This window comes from Lithobates pipiens, unplaced genomic scaffold (assembly GCF_037356315.1).
Source record: "Lithobates pipiens isolate NorthernLeopardFrog02 unplaced genomic scaffold, aLitPip1_a1.2 Scaffold_18, whole genome shotgun sequence".
In the NCBI taxonomy this organism is placed as follows: domain Eukaryota; kingdom Metazoa; phylum Chordata; class Amphibia; order Anura; family Ranidae; genus Lithobates; species Lithobates pipiens.
This window is the reverse complement of record NW_027507758.1, coordinates 567,681,573-567,695,457: the sequence shown is the minus strand read 5'-3', so window position 1 is coordinate 567,695,457 and position 13,885 is coordinate 567,681,573.

Sequence of the window (13,885 nt, the reverse complement as noted above, 5' to 3'; positions counted from 1 at the left end):
TGAGCTGCGGTGCCCCTCCAAGCTGAGAGCACACTCGGTAGCCTTGAATCCTCCCTCATTTACTGCACCTCGGACCAGCCGGTTCCGAGACTCTGGAACAGACGGATCCCTACCCCAGACCGGGCGGGTCTATTGGGGTTAACCAACCCAAGCATGTTGCGGAGCGACAAACGCTCCCGTGACCGGGACCCCTCATGGGGCTACCCTGGTCCAGAAACAGGAACAGACCGCTAGGACTTCAACATCTTAAGTACCCTTCCCCAGACTCCTCAGCGGGACCCGGCGCACCCACTGATTGGCTCCGAGGAAGCTGATACCCAAAACGTCCAACCAGGCTTGATTCTGAGCCTGTCATGTGCACCTCACTGTACACATGACCAGGCAGAACTCTAACACAGCCCAGCCAAACTGATGTCAAAGTTAAACCTACACAATTAACCCTCAGAACCCTTTACTGTTCTGAGGCAAAAAACTAAATTTGTACATGAATGACACTTTGTCCAAAATGTCATCGCTACATTTATTTTTTGCTAAACAAATGAAAAAAATGAAAATTTAAAAAAATAAAAGTTTTTCTTAGTTTCTGTTTAAAATGTTGTAAATAAGTGTTTTCCTTCACTGATGTGCACTGATGAGGCTGCACTGACAGGCACAGATGGGCACTGATATGCATTACTGATAGGTGGCACTGATGGGCAGCTTTTATGGGCACTGATAGGCGGCATTGATGGGCACCGATAGGCGGCAGTGATGTGCACTGAAGGTTAGCAATTATGGGCACTGATGGGCAGCACTGATGGGCACTGATAGACAGCACTGATGAGGAGGCACTGACAGGCATCACTGATAGGCACTAAAAGGCATCACTGATGGGCACTAAAATGCATCACTGATGGGCATCACTGGTGGTCATCGCTGATGGGGCTGCACTGATAATCACTGCACTGTTTATCAGGGCAGACCCCCCCCTCCCCCGTCAGGAGAGCTGCTTATCAGCTCTCTACTCATGCGCTGTCAGCATGAATAGAGGATTTCCGATAACCAGTCCTTCCTAGTTACGCTGTGATAAACTGTGAATAGGACACAGCTGATCACGTGGTAAAGAGCCTACGTCATAGGCTTTTTTCTGTGATCAGGGATGCGGTGTGTTGGAGCGACACAGCGCACTACTGATCGCCGCGCTGCGCCCCTCGTCCTATAATATCCAGACAGAACAGGACAGCCACTGCTCGGTCATCATTTTGCTATAGGTCTGGAGAGATGTGGTTAACAATCCTGCAAATATAGAAAATACCTGTGGATCCAGAAATCCAGTGTACTCCTAATGTCAGGTTGCTATTAGCCCTCTTCAGCTATTTTCTGCCGCACTACAGAGCACCTCTCTCTTCTTCCCCTTCAAAACATAAGGGGAGGTGCTCTGTAATCCGGCAGAGGAAAATTCAAGCTGACAACACCGCTTGGGATTTCAGCGCAGCAGAGGCAGCTCACTACAGGAACTCAGAGATCAGTCATGTACTTAAAAGTCTACAGTTTTATACTGTATGTTCATTGTTAAAGTATAACTAAAGGTAAATCTTTTTTTTTTGGATAGAGCGGAGTCAGTTTTCCTTTGCTGTCTGTGCCCCGTTAAGGAGATTCACCCTCTCTATTTGTCCTGTTTACCATCATCATTGAAAGGGAAAGTAAAAAATGATCCCAAATTTTGGATTGTCCCCAGAAAAGTAATGGAGGGGAAATCTTCCCATGGGGCAGGGGCAGATCCAGGGGGGGGGCAACGGGGAATTTGCCCCCTCCGAGAATTGCGGGTGAAAGCGCGGGCGGTTTCCCGGGTGACGTTCCGCGGATGGGCGGTTCCGCGGGTGACAGCTCAGCCGGTTCCGCGGGTGACAGCACAGCTGGTTCCACGAGTGACAGCGCGCCCGGTTCCGCGCCCGGTTCCATGGCCGGTTCCCTGGGTGACAGTGCGGGCGGCTTGGTTGGTGAGTGGGTGGGTGAGAGGGGGGGCAGCTTGGCGGCTCAGTATCTGAGCGGGCTGCTGGCCAATCAGGAAGCCGGTGGGCAGGGGAGAAGGGAGATGACATCATCTCTCACTGCCCTGCATCCCTGCAGTTCCGCCCTCACAGTGCGGGAAGCCGTGGGCAGCAGAGAGATTACATCATCTGTCTGCTGCCTAACTTCACTCTGGGACACAGCAAAAGATCACCTTAGCAGAAAAGTAACACAGTAGGTGACAATCCACAACGTGTGGCAGGCGATGTGGCAAATGACAATCCGCAATGTGTGGCAGGCGACGTGGCAAGTGACAATCTGCAATATGTGGCAGGCGACGTGGCAAGTGACAATCCGCAATGTGTGGCAGGTGACGTGGCAAGTGACAATCTGCAATGTGTGCAGGCGCCGTGGCAAGGGACAATCCGTAATGTGTGGAAGGCTACGTGGCAAGTGACAATCCGCAATGTATAGCAGGTGACGTGGCAAGTGACAATCCGCAATGTATGGCAGGTGACGTGGCAAATGACAATCTGCAATGTGTGGCAGGTTATGTGACAAGTGACAATCTGCATTTTGGGACCAGTGACGTGGCAAGTGACAATCCGCATTTGGTGAGCAGTGACGTGGCAAGTGACAATCCGCAATGTGTGGCAGGTGACATGGCAAGTGACAATCCGCATTTGGTGACAAGTGACGTGGCAAGTGACAATTCGCATTTGGTGAGCAGTGACGTGGCAAGTGACAATCCGCAATGTGTGGCAGGTGACATGGCAAGTGACAATCCGCATTTGGTGACAAGTGACGTGGCAAGTGACAATTCGCATTTGGTGGCAGGCGACATGGCAAGTGACACCCTCAGGGCTCCCACTGATTCAGCATTATGGTGAGTTGAGACATTTAATTATATTTTACAATGTAATAATAGAAATTATGCGCTTCAATCATCCTAACACCATAACAACCATGGTGCTGTAATGATTGAAGCGCCAATACCAGCCATTTCCCCCCTAAATTGCCCCACAAAAAACATATTAGACTAGACTAGACTAGACTCTGGATCCAACTCTGCCATGGGGACACTAGTTCTGGTGACCTGGGGAATCCCAAGAGATTCCTTTAATTTGCCAGGGTTTTCTCTTACTTCCTGTTTAGCTCTGGGAAAGGAAGTGAAGGGAAATCTCTGCAATGGGACACAGATGGTGAAAAAAGAAATCTGTGGGGGGCTCTAACCTTCCCAATTCTATCCAAAATGCACAAGTTTTGCCTATAATCCTGATTTTAATTGCTGCAAACGATTTTTTTGAAGCAGGGATTACAGTCTTGAATCAAAGGCCTAGCATAGTCCAGTGAACAATGCAAAACTATTCTTATTATACAGGATTTATTAATATTATTATTATACAGGAATTATGTAGCACCAACAGTTTGCAGAGCACTTTACAATGTTAGGGCAAACAGTACAATTAGGATGCAATTTAATACAGGAGGAATCAGAAGGTCCTGCTTCTTATGTTGCGTACACATGACCGTATTTTGACAGCAAAGGTCAGACGGAACGAATCCGGCGGACAATTCGATCGTGTGTGGGACCTTTGCTGTCCAAAAATCTGATGAACTTTAGAAATAGAACATGTTTCAAATTTTTTCGCCGGAACTCCGCCGGACCCAGTTCCTATCGAGAAATCCGTTCATCTGTATGCTAGTCCGACAGGCAAAACCTGAAGCTAGGGCAGCTATTGGCTACTGGCTATGAACTTCCTTATTCTAGTCCAATCATACATCATCACGTTCAAATCCGTCGTGATTGTGTGTGGCCAAGTCCGTTCATTCGGAAAGTCCGTCAGAACTCCGCCGAAAGTCCGACATAAAGTCCGCTCGTGTATACGAGCCATTAGAGTTTACAATCTTAGAGGATATTTTGAACTAGATGGACTTGTGTCTTATTTCTACCAAACTAACTATGTAACTATTTTATACAGTGCCAACAGGTTGCACAGGGCTTTACTACATGAAGGCAGACAGTACAGTTACAATACAATTCAATACAGGAAGAATCAGAGGGCCCTGCTCGTTAGAGCTTACAATCTAGGAGGGAGGGTCAAGTGATACTAAAGGTAATATCTGTGAGGGATAAGCTGATGGAGAAAATAAAAGTACACTTGGTGGAGGCGGGATACCCAGATAGCAAGGATAACTTGCCACATTGTAAGCCTGTTAAATTGTTGCACATTTTCCCTGGCACGTTGTACACTTGCAGAGCATTTGAAGTACAAGTTTTAGTTGACACTTTTCTAATTTGTAGCAAATTTGCATTACAAGTCTCTAACAAGAGCAAAGTCTCAGTGGTGAGTCTACAGCAAGAGCTCTGCAAGTCTACAGCATAAAAATTCAGCCACAGTGACCCCTGTGGTGGGAGGACTATTGCACAACATAACTGAACCAGAACTTGCAGCAGACTTGCAGAATGTTTGCAAAGAAAGTTGATCTGGATTCATGCAATGCAGACTTGCTGCAGTTGCACAACAAACTTGTGAAGTCTAGCAATAGCTTAGCAAGTCAATTTCAAACTTGCAGCACAATTGCTTGCTATCTGGAATAGGTTTCTCTGAAGAGAAGGAATTTCAAGGATCAGCTAAAAGTAGACAAAGTAGGAGATCGTTGGACAGATTGGGGTAGGGAGTTCCAGAGGATGGGAGAGGCTTGGGAGAAGTCCTGGAGGCGAGCATGGGAGGAGGTGACAAGGGTGCTAGAGAGCAGGAGGTCTTGGGAGAAATCACGAGTAGAATTAGGTTGGTATCTTTTGACTAGGCTAGTGATGTAGCTCAGGGCCAAGTTGTGGATGGCTTTGTAGGTTGTTAGTATTTAAAATTGAATTTGTTGGGGGAGCGGAAGCCAGTGGAGGGATTGGCAAAGAGAGGTAGCAGACACTGAATGGTTGGTAAGATGGATGAGTCTGGCATTCATGATGGACTGAAGGGGGGATATTCTTTGTACAGGTAAGCCAATGAGGAGCGAGTTGCAGTAGTTGAAGCGAGAGATAACTAGGAGAGTGAACTAGGAGCTTTTTAGTTTTATTGGTTAGGAAAGGATGTATTTTGGAGATGTTGCGTAGGTTCAGGCGGCAAACTTTGGACATTGATTGGATGTGGGGCTGAAAAGAGAGTTCAGAGTCCAGGATAACACCTAACACCCTGGCATGTGGGGTCGGGTTGATAGTTGAGCTATTGATCTTGACAGAGAAGTGAGGGGAAGGGGCACGCCGGGGGGAGAAAATATTATGAGCTTGGTTTTGGACAGGTTGAGTTTGAAGAAGTAGTGAGACATTCAGGCTGATATGTCAGTCCGTAAATTAGTGATACGCAAGGATACTGATGGAGTGGTAGAGAGATAAATTTGGGTGTCATCCGCATTGAAATGGTATTGGAAGCCATGGGAGGCAATCAACTAATCCAGGGAAGAGGTGTAGATCCTGAATAGGAGACTGGGTTCCAATTCCAAATAAGAGCAGGTCTCAGTTGTATGTATTTGTAATATTAATGTCAAGGTATTATTGTGCTGTGTTGGGTGGTATTGATCCAATCTACAACTGTACCAACGCTGGATTATACATTATGGTAAATTGAGAAGAGACTTGCCTGTGGTCTAGACCAGTCCAACAAGGGCAGGCCAGCCTGGTCTACAAACAGCAGCAGAAGTCCTCTCTTGTTTGTAAAAAAAACAATTGGCAGATGCTCAATCAATTCAAATCTATGAATGGTGCAAATAGCAAGGCATTTGTTTTACGCACAATAGATAGAACCAATTTATTCAGCCCTGCTAGCTAGTGGAGAGGACCCGTTTCTAATAAAAAAAAGGTCTCAATGGCATACATGTACAAATATATGTGGGAGCCGCAAACTGTGTTATAGCACTATTGCGTCATGCAGTGAGTGCTGGAAATTTTTGTACTACATACTATTTATCACTTTCTTCCAGTAGGTGGCGAGCTTCAAGCAGCAACAGAAGCTCTATTCAGTTCATCCTGCAGTTGTTCCGTTAAATAGACCCCAACAGCAGGGAGATCAGATTACACAGAGTGAGTTACACCAGAGTCACCCTCCTCTTCCTTGTCACTTAGCCGAGACTAGGAGACTTGATCAGCTGAATCCCTCATTTGTTGAGTTGGTGTGTCTATGCATGCAGGCAATGCTGGAACTTTTCAGTGAAAGAACCCAGTATGATTTGCAAGCTGGGTCACATGCTTGGCTCCTGAAATAATTTTTTATGAGTAAAATTAGGTTTCCTTTACAAATAATCAAAGTGTTATTAAAACCCCGGACCCTGCATTCACTATATCTGGTCTCCCACAGTACACAGCCCATAGAAATGCAATAGTTTTAGTAAATATAAACAGCTAAATATCTTTTTTTTTAATCAGCAGTATATACAGTAGCAGTCTTGTGACTTCTATTACTGCCTGGTTAAAGCTTGTAGGAGGAGTTTTCATTCTCCCCTGATTGTCCAATGAAGCTGCAGACCCCTGACCTTCTGTCTGGACAGTGCTGATTGGCCCCGTGCTAATCGCAGGTACTCTCCCAAGAAAAAAAAAAAAACCTCTCTAATAATAAACACCAAATTGAGCTTGTGCAGAGTGCCTCCAAGGCTCTGTCTTATCAGGAGATGGTTTGGAGACAGTGGGAGAAGGGGAGGATCAGAGAAGACAGGAGCAAGCAGACTTTTTACACAATGCAGAGGATTAACCCTTTAGGTTCCGCGGTGACTATAACAAGCATGCTTTACTGCAAATACAGACTGATTTTACTGTTGTGGGTTTAGTAACACTTTAACCACTTCAGCCCCAGAAGAATTTACCCCCTTCCTGACCAGAGCACTTTTTGCGATTCGGCACTGCGTCACTTTAACTGACAATTGTTGCGGTCATGCGACGTGGCTCCCAAATAAAATTGACGTCCCTTTTTCCCCACAAATAGAGCTTTTCGGTGGTATTTGATCACCTCTGCGGTTTTTATTTTTTGCGCTATAAATAAAAAAATAGCGACAATTTAAAAAAAATAAACACATTATTTTTAACTTTTTGCTATAATAAATATCCCCAAAAAATATTAAAAAATTTTTTTTTTCCCCTCAGTTTAGGCCGATACGTATTTTCCTACATATTTTTGCTAAAAAAAAATCGCAATAAGTGTTTATTGATTGGTTGCGCAAAACTTATAGCGTCTACAAAATAGGGGATCGTTTTATGGCATTTTTATTGATAATTTCTTTTTAAGTAATGGCGGCAATCAGCGATTTTTATCATGACTGCGACATTATGGTGGACACATCAGACAATTTTGACACATTTTTGGGACCATTGGCATTAATGCAGCGATCAATGCTAAACAATTGCATTGATTACTGTAAAAATATCACTGGCAGTGAAGGGGTTAACCGCTTCCCGACCGCCTCACGCAGATATACTGTGGCAGAAGGGCACGTACAGGCAGATTAATGTACCTGTACGTTGCCCTTTAAGAGGCGGCTCACGGGCGTGCGCAGGCCCGCCTGCCAGGAGCTCCATGACCGCGGGTCCCACGGACCCGTTGTCACGGTGAGGAAAAACGGGGAGATTCTAATGTAAATAAACATCTCCCTGTTTTGCCTAATGACACTGTCACCGATCAGCTCTCCCTGTAATTGGGAGCGGTGATCAGTGACGTGCCCCCCCCCCCCCCACTGTTAGAATCACTCCCTAGGACACACTTAAAGGAGATCTATGGTCACAGCATATACTTTTTCATTTTATAACATTGTGATTGTAATAACAATACAATCAATAGTTATATTTGACAATCCAATATAAGCTCACTTAAAGTGGTTGTAAATGCCAAAGGTGTTTTATCTTCATGCATGCATGAAGGTAAAAAGCCTTCAGTGTGCAGCTCCTCAGCCCCCGAATACTTACTTGAGCCCGGTCCATAAAGCAAGGTCCATAAAGACATGGATGAGCGAGTTTGGGGTGGAGGAACTTGACTGACCTGCACAGAGTCTTGACCTCAACCCGAATCTTAGATATTATATGAATAGACAATATAGAATTATCATTATTAAATGTATTTATAGCAAGATTAGTGGATAATACATGGAGAGCAAAGCAGATAGATAATTGTAGATATTACATGGTTAGCCACTTCCGGACCGCCCGCATTCGCTATACGTCGATACTTTGACATTGAATACATTGTTATAGCAGCAGATAACCCTGATATTTTTAAAAACGGCAGGAGATCACCGCAAGATCACTTTTATCAGCAGTGTGAGAGGTGCCCATCCCCCTCCCGACACGTTTCGGTCATCTCCGCTGCTTACCAGAGCTGTCGTTAGCGGCGGAGACGATCCAATCCTTTCCCCTCAGAGGCACTGTGTTGAGGGAGGGAACGATGGCCCTAACTCAGCTCCATAAAATTGGATGACGGAAGCAACGTAAATTTTTTTTTTTATTGAAATAAAAAAAATACTTTTTAAAAAAAGTATTTTATTGCATTTAAGTGTAAATATGAGCTCTGAGGTCTTTTTGACCCCAGATCTCACATTAAAGAGGTCCTGTCATGCTTTTTTTTTATATTACAAGGAATGTTTACTTCCCTTGTAATAGGAATAAAAGTGATTCAATTATTTTTTTTAAAGGAACAGTGTATAAATAAAATAAAAATAAAAAAGCAAAAAAAGGAATAATTTAAAGCGCCCCGTCCCGCCGCGCTCGTGTGCAGAAACGAACCCATATATGCAAGTCCCGCCCGCATATATAAACGGTATTCAAACCACAGATGTGAGGTATTGCCGTGATCGTTAGAGTGAGAGCGATAATTCTAGCAAAAGACCTCTTCTGTAACTCAAAATTGGTAACCTGTAGAAATTTGTAAACTTCACCTATGGAGATTTTTAAGTGTCAAAGTTTGTCGCCATTCCATGAGTGGGCGCAATTTTAAAGCATGGCATGTTGGGTATCTATTTACTCGGCGTAACATTATCTTTCACAACATACAAAAAAATGGCTATCTTTACTGTTTTCTTATGTTTTTATTTTATAAAAGTGTATTTTTTTCCCAAAAAATTATGTTTGTAAGTCCACTGCACAAATACGGTGTGACATAAAGTATTGCAGCGACCGCCATTTTATTCTCTAGGGTTTCTGAAAAAAAGTGACATTATTTGGGCTTACCGTTACCTCACCTGCTTGCTTCTCCGTCTTGGGGATCCCATTGTAAATGGCCCAAAGAAAGTTGAAACTGACACTGAATTTCTTTTGGGTTATTTATTTAGAAAAAACAAAGTCTCTTAATGGAGGGTAGAGGGTTAGGGGTGAGTTCAGGCACTTAAATTGCAGGGTGAATATATTGAGAGAATCCAGAGAATAAAATGGTTCCACACTGGATTCAACAACCCCCGGATAGATATCTCTCACTAGGCCTAGCAGCCGGTGGGATGCTCGGTAAAGTCTCTGCCACAGACTTGTTAGATGCACTTGAGTGTTACTGAGGGATGTGGATACATTTAAAGAAATGACATACGATACAGGTTTCTCTCAGCCGATCCGGCGATACCATATGAGTGTTGATCCAGGCTGCATCCTTCAACCAAGCCTCCAGGCTCCTCCAGAGAAACTAGCCTTGCGCACGGCCTTCCCCTGAAAGAGTCCTCCCCTGGGTTTCTTCAGTTACTGGGCCTCTCCTTTCTGACGAGATGGCACCGGACCATCCTTGGATCAATAGGCCCGGAAATTCGCTCGGGCCCATCCCTTCAGTTGCGTCACCTCAGGCCAGCCATCCCCGAGACACAGGATGCATAGTTCCGCACCCAAGGCCAGGAGGCCCATGGGGCTGGGTCAGGAGAACCACCAGTACCAAAAAGACAGAAAATAACCCCCCGCCAACATGGCGTCGGTACCTTAAATACCACCCCCCAGAATGCACAGCAGGAGAACACTCCCACTGGGCTGTTTCTGAGAGATAGGTGGCTTTCAATGCATCCAGCTAGACTGCGTTTCCAATATTGCTGGTGGTGGCAGCGACACCTGCTGTCAAGGAGAACCCAGTGCAACCCAGCTGGACTGGTACTGAAACCAGAAATTTTGAGAAATAATCCCAAAGCCCAACTGTGGCCTCAGGCAACTTAACTTTACAAAAAACAATAGTGCCTGCTCGTCGGAGCCAGTGCTACATATATATCACCGAGCAGCAAAAAGGGTTGCTGGTTCGAATCCCGACCGTGACACCATCTGCTGAGAGTTTGCATGTTCTCCCTGTGCCTACGTGGGTTTCCTCCTACACTGTAAAGACATGCTGGTAGGTTAATCGGATCCTGGCTAAATTGTCCCTAGTATGTATGAATGTTTTGGGGACCTTAGGTTATAAGCTCCTTGAGGGTAGGGACTGATGTGAATGTTCAATGTATATGTAAAGCACTGTGTAAATTGATGGCGCTATATAAGTACTTGAAATAATAATAATAAAAAAAAATATATATATATATATAAAATGTTTGGTGGTTCTAAGGCTGGGCATAAATGGTCAAATTTTGAAAGAATTTTCCTTTGAAAGATCTGCAAATTTGTGCGTTTTGTGATCCCATGGTGCCACCACTGATTTCCAAATTCGGCCAACCAACCCTTCAATTTCACCTCATGTTACTACAGAAAATAATTTTCGTGACTGGGAATCTTCTTTTCTTTCCGGGATCTTCCTTTTCTTGCACATGCGTATTTCTTTTTCAATTGCATTTCTCACACAATTCTGCCATCATTAATTAGAAAATCGTTCGCTTTTCAAAAATTTCCAAAAATGTCCGATTACTCAAATTTGATTGCCACATGAAAATCGGTTGTTGCTGCAGCCCACTAATGAAGCGAAATACGAAGGAAAATTCTTAGATAAGATTTTGGAAAGAAAATTATTTTGAAATTCGACCCATGCCTATGTAATTTTCTAGCAAAGAAAAAAATTATTTCCTGACAGGCTCCATGGCAGCATACGTGTGGGTTAGCCCCGCCTCCATAATTACCCAATAGGACCTCTACTCCCATAAATCTTTGCTCCAAGCTGCTATCCGTGTTCCTTTTTTGTCCTCCTCCATAGGACAGGTGTTTCCTATCTGAAGAGATCTTCACTACGATCAAGTCGGCCGACTATCAAGCTTTTGTTCCTCCGATAGGCCCTGTCTGTTAAGCATGGGTATGGAGTGTATGGCAGAGTAGCGCTGAAGGCTTGGTTTGTCCGAAGATAAAGTGCGCACGGCTTATTACCTGCTATGTAAGGTGGCCATTATCTGCCCGATGGATCGGTGGTGTGTGCTTGAACCTGTTCGGCCAGGCGATCGTTGGTGGAGTGGTGAGCTGTAAAAATTCCGTTTTTCATGGCAGCAGTGTTTATGTGTTTTTCTTTTTCTATCTGTGTCTTTTCATATGCCAGCTGGTTCTTGTGCATAGGCGCTGACGCTTCCGCGTTCCAGCAGCCTTTCTCCCCCTGTTTCCGGGTCCAGCGCTGCGTTCTGCGCATGCGCGGACCCAAATCCAAAGCGAGGCTTGGTTCCCGCGCATGCGCGCGGGCATCTCGCGTCTGACGCCGCTGATGACGTCATGGGCGCCATATTTAAAACACAGTGAGAGATGTCAGAATTTGGGAATGATTGCAGGAAATTCAGCGACTTCCCGGGGCCATTCTCTGGTTGGTGTAAGGTAGGTTACGATCTGCTCTGATGTATTACTGCTCCTGTGTTTTTGTATGGCTGCTTATGAGGGTCTAGTGTTGTTACAGTCAGCGTTCTTAGTCATGGATGCCTCACTGCCTACTAGTGACCTGCCCGCTTGTAACAGGTATGTGCATGGCTGGATTGCTGTGTATATGTGGAGTATTCCTTAGCATTTGATACCAGCCTGGTCTGTATCTCTCTCTCTTTCTTGTATATTTCCTTATAGCCCTTCTAGGTCTGAACCGCATTACAGTGCGCATAGTCGCAGTGGATCGTCAAAATCGCACCACCGCAAATCATCGTCAAAGTCTGGTTACCGCAGGTCTTCCAGATCTGGACAACGCAGTGGTCACTCGCACTCAAGCAGAGGACCAGATAATTCATGTTGGGGCTGTAAGATGCCCATTTCATCAGACAAATCGCTCTGTGATCATTGCTTCTCTAAAGTCGCAGATGAAAGAGATGGTGCGGATCAACGCTTGGAATCTATGGTGAGAAGAGTGGTAAAGGAATCCCTGCAGCAGAGGGAAGCTCATCACGCTATGGAATCCCCCTCAGACCCATTATGTCCTTCAGGAGGTGAAGGGCTCTTACAAGAGACTGGGGAATCTTCTCAACCAAGCCACCACTCTGTGCTCTTGTCTGACAGCGAATCGGATCCAGAGGATCCAGGAGTAGGATTTGATTATGCTTTAGTACCTGCTCTTGTCAAGGCAGTGAAAGAAGCTTTAAAATGGGAAGAACCCACTTCTTCCCCCCTCCCCAAACAAAGAAAGTTTTTCAAACAACTCAAAAAGGAACGGCAACATTTTCCTTTCCTATCTGAATTGGGAGAAATCATTACTGAAGAGTGGAGCAAGATTGATAGGAAGAGCTCCATGCAATCAAAGGTGTCTAAATTGTACCCCTTTAAGGAGGATGATGTGAAGCACCTTGAATCAGCTCCTCTGGTAGACGCAGCACTTATGCGTTTAGTTAAATACGTGACTCTCCCTTTGGAAGACACGGTATCTTTCAAAGATCCGTTAGAGAGAAGAATTGACTCAGATCTGAAAAGAATTTATCTAACTTCAGGGATGGCTTGTAAACCAACTTTGGCTTTAGCTGCAGTCTCAAAGGCTATTGAAATATGGGCCGACAATGTTGAAGAGTTCTTGAGAGGTATCTCAGTGAATACGGCTAAAGACTCTCCTATTCAGGAGATCAGAATGGCATCAGCTTTTTTGGGGGAGGCATCTATTGACATTACCCGCCTTCTGTCTCGGGCTATGTTGGCAGCAGTCTCGGCACGCCGTGCTTTGTGGCTCCGTCCCTGGTTGGCGGATCCAACATCTAAGCAGGCATGGTGCCGTATACCATTTGAGGGTACCTCCTTGTTTGGTAATAAACTAGATAGCGCCATATCCCGGGCCACGGGTGGGAGGTCTGGGTTCCTCCCTCAAGACAGACGTCTTCAAAACCAAAAACGTATTTTCTCAAGAAGGCAGACCTCGGATCGCGCTAGAGAAGCGCGCAGTTATAGGCCTGGCAGGGAGTTCTCTAGATCTTGGAGGTCCAGACAATCCTCCCTTAAGAAAACCTCAAAGGGGGCTTCCGCAGGTAATCAAGATTCTACCAAATCTTTTTGAAATTGGGCCCGCTCAAACATGTCAAGTGGGGGCTCGCCTTCTTCACTACCGACATGTTTGGGCGGCCTCAATTCAAGATTATTGGACCGTCAAGATGGTTTCCTCGGGTCACAAGTGGACTTTCATCAACACTCCGAGGTTAAGGTTCATTCCCACAACAATTCCAGGCTCAGAGGAAAAGAAACAGGTCCTATTGACCTACGTAAGTTGTTTGCTGGATCAAGGTGCAGCCGTGCCCGTGCCAGAAGACGAACGTGGCGAAGGCATGTATTCTCCTCTGTTTATGGTTCAGAAAAGAAATGGCGCATGGAGGCCGGTGATAGATTTGACCCACCTCAATTCCTTCATTCGCAAGGAAAAGTTCAAGATGGAGTCTCTTCTTACAATCCAACAGTCAGTGCAGCTAGGGGATTGGTTAATCTCAATCGATTTGAAGGACGCATACTTTCATGTGCCAGTAGCAAGGGATTTCCAGCAATTTCTTCGTTTCGCAGTTGGCGATCAACACCTCCAGTTTACCTGTCTCCCATTCGGGTTGA